At 32.1% G+C, this 13,878-nt stretch overlaps 1 protein-coding gene across 1 annotated transcript in view; it reads left to right on the top strand.

The window, feature by feature from the left end:
• Window positions 1-13,878, top strand: part of LOC126745194 (FK506-binding protein 2) — a 145,310-nt gene that overhangs the window by 45,413 nt on the left and 86,019 nt on the right. The window lies entirely within an intron of this gene.

Raw genomic sequence — 13,878 nt, 5'->3', positions numbered from 1 at the left:
CCTACTTTTCTCGATAAATTTGATACACGCGTATTCATGTATACATTTAAAAAAAAATGCTGAAAATAGAGTTATAAAGGTAATACTTGGTTAAGATCATCAGATTTAGGCGTTAGTGCTATCCGCAAGAATGGTTTTCATTTTTTTATACAATGACCAATGGCTTACCCTTTTGTTGAAATAATATTTTTTGAACTGAATATTTTTTGCCGCATGAATATAAAAACTTAAATTGTGTATATGAAAAACGCTATGGATAGATGCTCAGAAACGTACTAATTTTCAGAAAAATATCTATAAGCTCAGAACATTAAATGCACTAGATTAAACACTGGCTGTTTTGTATTGACCGCAAATCTTCACTGGGGGTGGAGAGGATATTTTGTTAAAAAACATGCTTAGTATTGCATGTTGCCAGTGATTACTTAAATTTGTAATAATAATTAATATTTTTAATTTGGATTCTTTAAATCGGAAAATTTCCACACAGAACGGCAATGATTTAAATTTCGCCCAAAAATATTCTCTCGATAAAGGTATTTGGCAACTGCGCTCATATATACCTTTCCTATATTAAAAGGATATTTTGTGTGATTTCATTGCATTGTTTCAATTAGTATTAAAATTAACAATGTCCTTTTAAAAACATATACTGAGAAAAAAATAATTCAAATCGTTTCACAGACGAGTTAGGTATCATCCTTATAGGTTATAATATTATAAAAGACAACATATCGGTGAAGTATCGTGCAATTTTTTTTTTTTATTCATTAAACGGAAAACCCCCATTACAAAAAAAAATATAAAATACAGTTATGTCAATAAATAATAATCCTTACTTAAACTATTAAGAGTTAAAGTACTTAACTAAAAAAGACTCTAAAGTAAATAAACAAAAAAAATATATCCTTGTATTAACTAATAGATTAGGAACATAAATTCTCACTTGGTTTAACCATCAAACAACATATTAATTAAAAATATTAATTGAACAATACTAAGTATTCAAAATTTTCGTTAAACTACCCTTAAAAGACCCATATGAATTGCCAAAAACATCTAGCCTCTCCTCCCGATCCAAAATATCTAGAGATCTCACCAAAAAAGAGTTTTTACCATAATTGGTTCTATGGAACCCAATATGAAATAAATTATTTTGTCTAAGTGTTCTCTGAGGAATAGAAAATTTAACTTGGGAAAGTAAATCCGGACAGGATATAATACCATTCAACAACTTATAGATAAAACAGATGTCAAACATTGTTCTTCTTTTATCAAAAGACAAAACTTTAACATAATTCAATATTTGGAAAAAATCATGATTAGCAATAAGATCCAAATTAAACATGTAGTTATAATATCTTAAAAATTTGTTTTGCACACTCTCCAGTAATGACGTATAGACATTATACTGGGGAGTCCAGATAATTGAGCCATACTCAAGCTGTGATCGTACCAATCCCACATATACAGATTTGACAGCTTGCAATGATAACCCCTCACAATTTCTAAGCGTAAAACCCAACATTCTATTAGCTTTCACTACTATTTGGTCTATATGATTGCAGAAGTTTAATTTCGTGTCAAACAGTATTCCTAAATCCTTAGCAACATCCTTTAATTGAAGTTTCTGGCCGTTAATTGTGTAAAATGATGGTATCCTACTTTTTTTCCTACGAAATGAAATTTGGAAGCATTTATTAATATTCAAATCCAACAAATTATTTTAGCACCACAGAGAAAGGCCATCAAGATCTTTCTGTAAGAGGCTGATATCAAGTTCATTCACAATAACCAAGAAAAGTTTGAGGTCATCAGCAAACATTAAAAATTCACAATACTCCAAGACATCCCTAAGGTCATTAACAAACAAACTAAATAGCAAAGGAGAGCAGTGTCCGCCTTGTGGCACTCCAGAACAAACTTCAATCACCCTAGATATAAAATTACCAAGTTTAATCACTTGCTTTCTATCACTAAGAAAGCTAAGCAACCATTTTAGCAATCTATCAGAAAAACCTATATTTCTCAATTTTTCAATTAATAACAAATGATTTACCTTGGCAAACGCCTTGGAGAAGTCTGTATATACAGCATCAATTTGATACCCCCTCTCCAAGGCATCTGACAACTTGTTGTGGTATATGAGTAAATTTGTAAGAGTGGACCGACCACCTCTAAAACCATGCTGTTCCTCAACAATAATTTCTCTACATTGCCAATTTAAATGTCAAAAATTTTGGGGATGGATGACACTATGGACACACTACGATAATTTCTGACATCATCCCTCGACCCTGATTTAAAAATAGGAGAAATATAACCTTCCTTCCATATGTCTGGAAATGTTCCAGAAATAAGAGACAAGTTAAAAAGTTTACATAGTGGCTGTGATAGTGCATATCGACAGTTTTTTAAGAGAATATTGGGGATTCGATCTGGACCAATCATTAACTTATTAGGCAAAGCCCCCAGCTTATCAAACACCTCAGCCAGACTTATGACAGGACAGTCAATATTAATCTGGCTAAAAGACTTTTCAGGTGGGGTTGTGTTTTCATTTGAATAGACTGCAGAAAAGTAAGTAGCGAATAAATCAACAATCTGCTGACCATTAGTTGCAACACTATTATCTAAAAACATTTCCCTTGGTACAATGTTAGATGCTCTTTTCTTATTAACGAACTTCCAAAAATTTTTCGGATTACTAGTCAAGTTCTCATTCAAAGTAGCAAGATAATTTCTGTAGCACTCTTGACTTAACCTTTTACACTGAGCTCTCAGAACGGTAAATTCATGATAATCTCTTTCATCATGGGATAGTTGGTATTTTTTTATGCTTACTTTTTTTAAGAAATACCAATCTTCCTAATTCGGTAGAAAAATATAGAGGAAAGCTAGATGTCTTATATTTTTTTGAGGCACAAAACATTGTATACCAAAATGTAAAATGTTATAGAACTCTGACACCATAATGGTAAGATCGCTATCATTAAAAATAGTATCCCAATTTATAGAAAAAAAATATTCATTTAAACCCTGATAGTTCCCATTTTTAAAATCAAAATAAAATTCCTTAACTTTAAGTGAATCCAACATTACATTTTTGTCTACTCTAAAGACTACTATAAGAAATATGATGAATTGAGTCACAAAAAAGTGGATCTGGAGACTTAAAACATTTCATGGCGCTATCGTTGGTAAACAGAAGATCCAGGAACACATCCCTGCTATTTGGCATATCAATCATTTGGTACATATTAAAAAAACCATATATTTGTGCTAGAAACACGGCTGGTGAATTTGTTGGACAGTCTACTTGGACCCCATTATGAGCATTTGATCAATGTACCCCTGGCAAATTGAAGTCACCCATCATGTAAAACTTAGTGCTAGGATACATAGAACAGATTTCTTCAATTGTGATGCAGTGATCACTATAGATATCATCACAGGACCCTGGCGGAATATATACACCGCCAACTACAAAACTTGATCCTGAACATTTACATAACAAAAACAGCTGTTCAAAGTGAGATTCTGTCTTTTTAATGATTGAAGCTTGTATGTAATTTTTTACCAGTATTAGCACTCCACCACCTCTACTCTTTGATGTAATCTGCACATTTCTATCAGCACGAAATATACTGTAATTACAGCAACTAAGTTCTTCTGAAAAAATGTCCTCATTCAACCAACTCTCCGTAATAAGTTTTTGAAGGTGGTAGACAATGGTACAGTGAAAACATCTTGTCGGACTTGCATTGTCTTATTTATTTATTGTAACACGACGTTTCGGTTGGTAAGTATCTCCAACCGTTATCAAGTGTAAACTGAGAGCAAACTACTATTCTATAGGCTTATATACTAGATGTGTGCAGCGATGTGGAAGTTCACGATGGAGACAACAATCAAGTTCACGATGGAGACAGAAAAGGACTCAGCTCTACCTTTTCTAGATATTCTCGTTAAAAAGGTCGGCGGAAATCTACGAACTTCAGTTTATAGAAAACCAACACACACGGGCCAGTATCTGCACTATGAGTCCAACCATCCTGCAACCACCAAAGTAGGCATCATAAGATCCCTCTACAATAGAGCTCGAACCATCTGTAGAAACGACGAGGATCTCAAGACTGAAGTGGATACCATCTACAAAGACCTACAACAGAATGGATATCCAAAGAAGCTAATAAGTAGGACCATCCAAAGGACGCGTCCAAATCAAATCAGAGACGAGGCCACCACGACAACCAGACTTCTACCCATACCTTACATTAGGGGTACATTGGAACAAATCCGACGCATTGCCAGCAAGTACAATATTAGAACTGCCTTTAGATCTAGCACCACTATCAGAAGCGTGGTTTCAAAGACCAAACCAGATGGCATGGTGGATACCAAAAATTGCGTCTACCGGATCCCATGTGAGTGCGGTGACTCATACATAGGTGAAACAAAGCGCCCCCTAGAAATCAGAGCGAAGGAACATCGCAGCTGGACCCAAAGAGGAGAGGTTTCCAAATCCGGGATAGCAGAGCACGCGTGGCATAATGGACACAATATCCATTGGTCAGAAGCCAAGATTCTGCACAAGGAACAGCACTGGCGGAAGAGGAAGTTCGTAGAGGCAGCTTTCATTTCACAGAATCAGAGGATCTTCAGCCAGCCAAGCGTCGATATACCCAACATCTGGAAGCCTCTACTCTCAGGACAGTGTAGGATCTAGAGAGACGCGTGTCCTTCCCCCCCTCCAACTCTTTTTCACGGATGACTTTCCCTCCCTTCCCTCCCCTTCCACATCGCTGCACACATCTAGTATATAAACCTATAGAATAGTAGTTTGCTGTCAGTTTACACTTGATAACGGTTGGAGATACTTACCAACCGAAACGTCGTGTTATAATAAATAAATAAGACAATGCAAGTCCGACAAGATGTTTTCTCTCCGTAATAACAATAATATCATAACTTGAACAATCCAACAATAAGTTCAACTCAGCAATTTTGGTACGAAGCCCTCCCACATTCTGGTAATACATTTGTAATGGGGTATTGGCTAGTTTTTTCTCGTGTTACGTGTGTTATCTCTCAGGCTGTCTTTCCTTACAAACTTGGGACATCCATTAATGTACCTAATGATGTAACTATCATTTTCTTCGGCATTCCTCTCTTGCAGCTCAGTTTTTACTTTCCTAAACTGGTCTCTTTGCAATTAAGCATACTGTTATAATATTACAAATTTTTTGCTTATTTGAACCAGTAAACGCCGCAAAAATAATGTCTGAAGGTTGAATCCGGTCGATATTCCGCAGCCAAATCAAGAACGCTAGCAGCTTATTTATTATAGACCGCGCCCGCTGTTATTCAATCGATATAATGCCCATATTTATATAGTTTAGGTGAAGTTACTTAGTCAAGCTCCAAAGTTGAGTATGTACAAAATACAATCAAGATACGACATATACGCATTAAAAGAAACTGCAAAATATATTACGATATTTAGTGATCGATCCCCGTATATATTTAAGGTCGATTCGAGCCTTTCCACAGCCCCCGGCTCGTTTAACAATCAATATTTGTCAGATAAAGATAGGCAAGTTCGGCGCGGATAACGTGAAACAGACGAAGATACGAGATTCTCTCGATGCTGCTGGGATTGAATTGTGGACGAGCCGGGAATATGAAACAGAGCCGTGCGCTCAAAAATAGGAAATGCAATTATTTTATACGTTTCATTATTGTTATTTTACTGTTTTCTTCAAATAAATGAATATAAGTAAAATATTAACTTGTATTGCTTTCTATTATTTATAAACGTCATTTTATACTAGATATTATACAGGGTGCGGCACAAAGAGCGAACGTTCTTAGGACAGGTAGCGATTGGCCATTAGAGAAGGGAGGGGTGTGCGTCAGATTACATTCGGTGCCTTGACTCAAAGCATTTCAATTCAGTTCAAATTCGGCTTGACAGGTTCCTATTTTTTTGAAGAAAATGGGGTTACCGTTTCAGTAACGCCTGAACGTTACGTTAATATGGTAAACACCTTCTTGTCCCCGAGTTAGAAAGAACACGTATTGACCGTGACCGTTTGTGGTTTTAGCAAGATGGAGCCGCAGCACACACCGCCAGGGCATCCATGGCTGTTTTTCGTCCTTTGTTTGCCAACCATTTAATTTTAAGATTCGGTGACGTTTTATGGCCTCTTCGGTTTCAAGTTTATGAAAATAATCGTCGTAAATTAGATGAATTGAAAGATCTGCCAGGAAATTAGTGAAATCAATAAAGATTTGCTACAAAAAGTCGAGGCTAATTTCCGCGAACGCCTTCAAAACTGCGTCGATGGAAACGGTCACCATATGCCTGATATTCTTTTCCACAACTGAAAATCTATCCGAAAATTATCAAATGCTATGTCTTTGTGTATGTTGGTCTACCAATAAATTGTTCCTAAAGCAAAAACTAATGATTTTATGATTATTTCAAAAACATCCTATTCCTCTGACGGACCGTGCAATAATTATCGGCGTTTTACAAATTCCTAGTTCACTATTGGGATCTCGGTAAATATAAGAGATAAGAAGATGGTTAAATTTAGGGCAAAGTTGTGCATTTTTGAGCCTAAAAATCTGCCATTTCAAAATTTGTATAAAAAATATTTAAATTTATATTTCTTGTTGGGGTGCTATTGGACCACCCCTTTTGTACGAAATACAGTTTCGAAGAATCAACCATTTCTTAAGATGCGTGCCATAATATACAGGTCTGTATATGGTAATAATTATAACAATTTTGAATTTTGTCAGTGTGTTTTAATTAACATGGTGCAGACTTGGCTTAGCCTAAAATCGGTTTCGCGTTTATATTATACTGTAGTTCTTGTTGTTATTCTATTTGCTATATACCGTTGATCTTTTGTTTTATTCACTTTCGTCTGAACTTTTAAGCAATAAAAATGTCATTTTGGCGGCCTTTTGATACTAGTGATAATAAATCGAATTGTTGTGGTAAATATTTTTAAGCATTTTATAATGTGTTAGCTTATGACCGTTTTACCAATCAAATTTTAAGAGAGTATCAATTTTTTAACATGTGTCATTTTCGACCTGAATATATTTTAAACCTGAATTACAATTTTTAAATACAATATACGTTGTTGATAGATTAATATATCTGCTTAATAAAAAAAATTACAATACTGTTTTTTAAGATAAAAATTTAAGGTTAAATAGCATTGACAATAAAATTAATAAGTATTTTATTTTTTTGACTAATTTTTATAATACGGCCATTTCAAGCATGTGGACGGGACAAATCACAAAATAGAATATGCGAAAAAAAATGTTGCCAATTTGTTAGGTAATATTTCATCACCAAAATTAGCAAATATATTCTTAATTAATTAGACAATATTTAAAAAATATAACTGCAAGCAACATGTTTTTATAGTAGAGATAATAGTAATAAACGACGGTTGTGGACGGGACCGGAAAATTCCGTATCATTTATGTTACATAAAAAAACAACCAAAATTTCTGAAATGGTTGTTTTAAGAAAAACTTAAAATAACTTTAGAATATTTTTTTATAATTTATTTTATTATAAATAATAATATACAATGTAATACAACTAAATTAAAGGGAATGATAACGACGAATTAGTTCAACAATAAATAATTAATGATTATAATGTTTTCTTACAGATATCTTTCTTATATTGTTTTGATGGGTCTGACCAATTTCCAATATTTTTTCGGACACAGGCCTAAAAAAGTGGCTTATATTATTATATACGTGGATACTTTCCCATCGAGCGGTTAACATGTTTTTGTTATCCTGAATCTTTTGGCTTGAAACGTAGATAAGATTTATATTGGTTTTACCATTAAGTGCATTAAAAAAGTCTTTGGAATTATTAATAAGTCGTTGTCTACTTTTCACCATTTCCAAGGCTACTCTTTTAAGCTTCCCTCCTACTCTGTCTACAGGCCCCTTCCCGAGAGGAGGGGCAAAGAAATTCCAAAAGCCAGATATCGAAATCTTCATGAAAATGACATAAATTCGATAGAGTAAACTTATTTTTAAACTGTGCTGCACAGCCATCAGAAAATATCGATACAGTTCTCAAAGTACTATAGGCATTTCTTAACCAATGAACTATTTCTTTTAGAAATCTCCTTATCATGTGATAACTCATCACTGATGATAGCAAACGAATGATGGGTATTTTTAGTCCAGGCTACTGCCGTAAATATTGTGACCTGTCTGTGGCGCTGGCTGTTTTCTGCGAAGTCCACTTGCAGGACAACTTTTTCTTAATTTATATTATTTTTTTCTTTCTCAAAATTGCGTTCTTGTGTGGTTTTTACAAAGCAATGAACTTTAAATTTCTCCATAGATTCTTGCAGTTGATCCAAAGCAGCTTTTAAAGTACCAGATACTTCTAATACTTGGGGTTTATGAAGATTGACTTGCCACCTTTTCCATTTTATTTCGGTCTCCAAATCGGTATTTAAAGGCACCAAAGCAAATTCAATATCGGTATCACAGTTTGGGCATAAATTATTCATACAGTCGAAATTATCTGTATCGCAACATATGGCTGAAAGTAATTCCTTGAAAGATTTTGGAAATTTATGTGCATTTCTGCAAATAGCCTCAACCAAAAAATTAAAGTTCGCATGGTAGTTGAAAACGCAAACGTCGTGAGGCATTTGCGAACTTAGCAAGACATGTTTGGGTCGATATTCCTAAAATTTTGTTAGTTTAACATCTAATTCGGGATTTTCATGTATAAACAACTGATAAGCTTCCTTTACAGTAACAGTCATGTGCCGCTTTTGCTTTTTTTCTTTGATTCCTGATTTATTTTTTAAAGCGATAACGTCTCTTTTCCCTGGCGCCTTTCTACTTATCATATCCCTCGTGTAAAACCGTTTAACACTTTCCTTAAGTTGGCTTTCCAATTTGTTCCAAGGTGCTACTTTTTCTGCACAGACTAAACTTGTTTCTTTTGGAAATTCGACATAAAAAATTTCTTTAAAACCTCCTTCTTTTGCTCAGCACACTTCGGCAATACAGACTTAATTTTCTTTACCACCTTTCCCATCGATTGTGGCGTTTTAAATGAGCTGATATTATCTGATGATTGGATTTTCTCAACTTGCAACTCTTCCCTTTTTCTCTGACGATACAACCGTTTTCTTAATAGGAAACATTAATAACATAGTCTTTTCTTTGCATTTATCATATCTTTCGTAAAAAAACCTTCCTGAATGAATCTCTTCTGCTTCTTTCTGCTGTCTATTTTTTTTGGCATCCTTCTCTTTAAAATTCATGTGCTTCTCAACATTCTCTTTGAGCTTTCTTCTAAAATAGATTTTTCTTTATTTGTCTTAGGTGCCATATTTTCTGTAAAAAAATATGGACTCATAAGTTGGGATAAGATTGACCGAGAAAAATTATCTTAAAATTAAATAATAATAATAAATTTTATTTAAAAAAAATGTTTGCATTAAAAATTAAATGTTTTCAATATATATATTAATCTAGGATCTTATTTTTATATATTTTTTAATATATGGGTTGCGGACGGGACAATTTATTTATAAAATTTTCTTGCAAAATAGTAACATGATACAAAAAAAATCTTTTACAATAATATTGCCCTAAATGCAAGTCAAGAAAAAATAAAATTGAAAGTTCAAACTTTTTATTATTTAGTGGGATATGCCTACTTTTCTTAGAATTTGGTTGTGGACGGGACAAAAAACCCTTATTAATACACTAAATGAAAAAATATATCTACTTACTTTGATTACGAAATTAATATTCACCACAAAAAACTTGAAACCACTGACATTTACTCTGCCATGACAGCGTCTCAATGTATCACTTGTTTTAATCCATGGCCGACATACAAAGTTAACTATTTTTCCCTAAAACAGCTTGCTAATACAAACCTGAAAGTAATAAGTGTCCCATTTTTTTCGGATATTATTTTTTATATATTTTTATAAGTTTCTATGACAATGAAATGGCATTCAATAAATATATGGTTTAAAAATATACTTTAATGCATTTTCGTATTTTATAAAAAAAATCTAAATCGCTTGAAATGGCCGAATAATTTAAAAAAAAACTGTGTAAAAAATATGTGTCATTAAACCTAACTATGACTTTTGCGTGACTTGATAAATGTTTTTGTTGGTTGTAAAATAATATATTTACTAGATATATATTAAACCAGAGAAACAAAAATTATATGCACGCCAATGCCTCATAAAGAAAACGCCGCGTGCTAAACGTTTTTAGTTTTTATGCTTGTCCAAGTAACTTCACCTAAACTATACCTTGAAATTCCGAAGGAATTTTAATAATTTTTTGTCAGATATTAACAATGAATGACTAAATCGATTTCTGGCGTTTGTGGTAAAGTTTTTTTGGTTTTTGGATCATCATCATATCATATATTTGGAAAACTTTTCGTTTTCCTTCATATGATATAGAAAAAAATTATCCAAATCCTACGGCAGTTAGAACTTCTTTCATTTCTTTGACATTTTAATTTTGACAAAAAAACTTTAGTTTGTAGAGTTTTGTAACTACCATAAATCGATTTACTTATACATTGTTAATATCTAGACAAAAGATTATTAAAATTCTTTAGGAATTCCAGGAGATACGGACATTATATCGACTAAATCACGACGAGCGCGGACTATAAATAGTTTACTAACAAATCAGTTATGCTGCGTTCTCGATTTGGTCGCTGGATGTCAATCAGAGGCTTATATGCAAAAATATCTAGAAAAAAAATACAAAGTGGCAATATTAAATATTTGCATTGTTAACTTATGAGGTATTCTACGTTGCCAAGTTGATTTTTTTTATTGCCTTTTGTGAAGAATATTTTTTTAATTCTGAAGAGTTTGTTGATTAGTCTCAAAGTATTAATTAGTAAATAAAAGAAAATTTTGAAGAGTACATTTTTAGCTGTTCCAAAATACACTTTAAAAAAATCGGTGGATTAGAAGAAAAATATATATTTCATGAAAAACTGGAAAAATTTGAACGCCTCGGCGTCAGTTTGCAGGCTTATTCTAGACATTCAATGTTCTATTCAAGTCTAAAAGGGTATCAATTTTATGAAAAAAAGATTTTTTTTGTTTTATCATTAACTTCGTATGCATGATTTTGTATAAGGAACACGTCCCTGAATTATGTCGCAATATTAAAGAAACACCCTATATAAATTATACCAGTTTAGGAAACTAACTGTATAATGTGCTTGTAATTTCAATAAACCTTTAGATCGTTGTACACTATTAGGAAAAAGCCAGCATATACAGAAAACAATATTATTGATATAAATATTAAAGAGCTATGGATCAGTAATGAATACAGAAAACTTTTTAAAAAAGCGCCTTGGTCTACATGCAAAAGTGTTTACACTTTAACTTTTTATATATCTTGCAAATTAGTTATCATAATCTGATGGTTGATCTTCGCAAATGCCTTTTTAAAATTTATATAAAAAGCACACCAACGCTTTTCTAATATTCCCAAAACAAAGTCTGTAGATAATAGTTGCCCAGAAATTAATAAAAAGTTAACTTCTTTAAGAGAGGAATTTATATTCTTGGTTAAAGAAACAGTCTTTTAAGCATGAAGGTGAATATTCACAAGCAAAGCTCTCAAAGGCCATTAGAATGGTTCTTAATAAACTAATAGATCGATAATTCTTAACCTCAAGTTTGTGAGACCATAATTAAAAAAATCCTTTTTACATATTTAATAAAATATTTTATCTATATAATATAATAAATGTTAAAGTCTATACACCTTCTGGTAATACTAAAATTTTTCAATTAAGAATTCAAGCAAAAATGTATCTAAGTGAGTGATTATGATAACGGTAGAACAACTACATGAGAAAACATAAACACTAAAAGTAAATTCGGTTTAGAACTAAAAAGCTTGCGCTTTTCTTTACTTTTTAATAATTTTTTTACTATTTCTAAAATATAATATAAAAGTGTTCTATATTGTACCAATTTAGGGACGAAAGCAGAACTTTACAAGAGCTTAAAATATTTATTAGACTTAATAAACTTTGAAAAAACAAAAAAAAGAACAAAAATATTTACCCAAAACCTTTCTATAATTAAACAAAACTTAGCATAACTTTATTAAACTTTGACTGCTTTGCCAGTCTGGATCGACTTTACGGATTAAACTTTCACACTTTTGGTGGCTGAAAATATAATTAGCTTCCAAGAAACTGTTTAATTAAATAAGCAATCTCAATTAGGAGAAGAACTAAAATATTTACCAGAACCGGTTTTTGTTTTTGGGGACGAAGACGATTATCTTTTATCTTTCCATCTAATATTCTTACCATATAATCCCTTATCACGAAAAAGTAATTCATCTGGGTCATGTGTGACAGACATATACGTTATAGGATTAATGTAAGTTAATATTGGCCAGAGGATTAGCTTACTTCTAAACGAAAATATTGAGGTAATCCGAAGTAAGAAGAAGATAGATAAGCTATTAAGTTATATTATACAGGGTATAAGTAACTCTTAATTAATTATTTTAATTACTCTAATATTATGTTGTAATAAATATAACCAATAAAATCTTATATAAACTATAATTTTGGTTTACAAATATTTATTTTAAAGATTGTTTGTAGATATTTTATTTATTCATTTATTTCTTAATTGATTTTTACTGTAACGACAATGATGTTCAATATACCTATGTAAGTGTCCACAAAAAGTAACAAAATTACAGCAAAGAGTAAAAGAAAATTCAACAAATTTAAAAAAGAAAGAAAAACCTATTTTGCAGATTTTTTTAAAGGAATGAAATCAATAAAATAAATAACGAAAAAATTAAAGATAAATTATCAAAAGCCCATTTTGTTTCATTTGGATTGCTTTCTTTCTATGTTTTTTTTTTTTAATTTTATTTAAGCTCTATTTGTACTTTAATTATTCTAGATAATATCAATCATTTAACATTAATATATTCAATTTTTTCCTTATTTAAATTTTTCAATCAAATAATTTTTCTCTTTGAAATTTTCACTTCTTTTACCAATATTTAATCAAAAATTTACTATTTTAAGCTAAAATACATTGTTTTGGAAAAAAAATAATTTTCATAAATTCTTTTGAACTTTCCCGGTTTTTTATTATATCAGAAAAGATGGTGTCTACATAATATCAAGCTTTGCCTTTATTCCTTGAAAACTGACTAAGATTTTTGGGATAGTATTTGGTCTTCTGCTTTTCTGGAACTAGTTTTTTTTTAAATCCTGGATTGAGGCCATCTTTAAATTAGCCAAACTCTAATTAGACCTTGTAAAGCACGGCGCCCACTGAATCGGCATCGACCGTTTCGGCACGGTCGGTACAATCGGCCGGATTTGCTTCACATTTATTTAAATAAGGCCGCGCGCACTGAATCGGTTCGGTACGTTCGGTTTTCTCCGGCGACGATCTCCTATTGTGGGGAGGGCAACTTTTGCCGATTGCACCGAAAGCCTGCGACTATTTTAGCATTTTTTCGCATAGAATGAGGAACTGTTTCAAAGAATTTTACAAACCGCTGATTTGATAAATATGTTAAACGAAATTTTAATCGAAGCTGTTCGCAGTTTTAGAATATTGTATGATAAACAAAACACATATTATCATGATAATTTAAGGAAAGAAAACTCTTGGGAGGAGGTATCCAAATTAACTGGATGTTTTGGTAAGTGTCATTTATTACATCTTAAATCGGTGTTTTCGTTATTTACTGTTTATTAAGTTGGCATCATCAGGAGATTTTAAAACTCAGTTTTAATTATCTGAGGAT

Source organism: Anthonomus grandis, chromosome 1, assembly GCF_022605725.1.
Source record: "Anthonomus grandis grandis chromosome 1, icAntGran1.3, whole genome shotgun sequence".
In the NCBI taxonomy this organism is placed as follows: domain Eukaryota; kingdom Metazoa; phylum Arthropoda; class Insecta; order Coleoptera; family Curculionidae; genus Anthonomus; species Anthonomus grandis.
The sequence above is the reverse complement of the archived record's forward strand: the minus strand, read 5'-3'. Positions and strand labels throughout refer to the sequence as shown.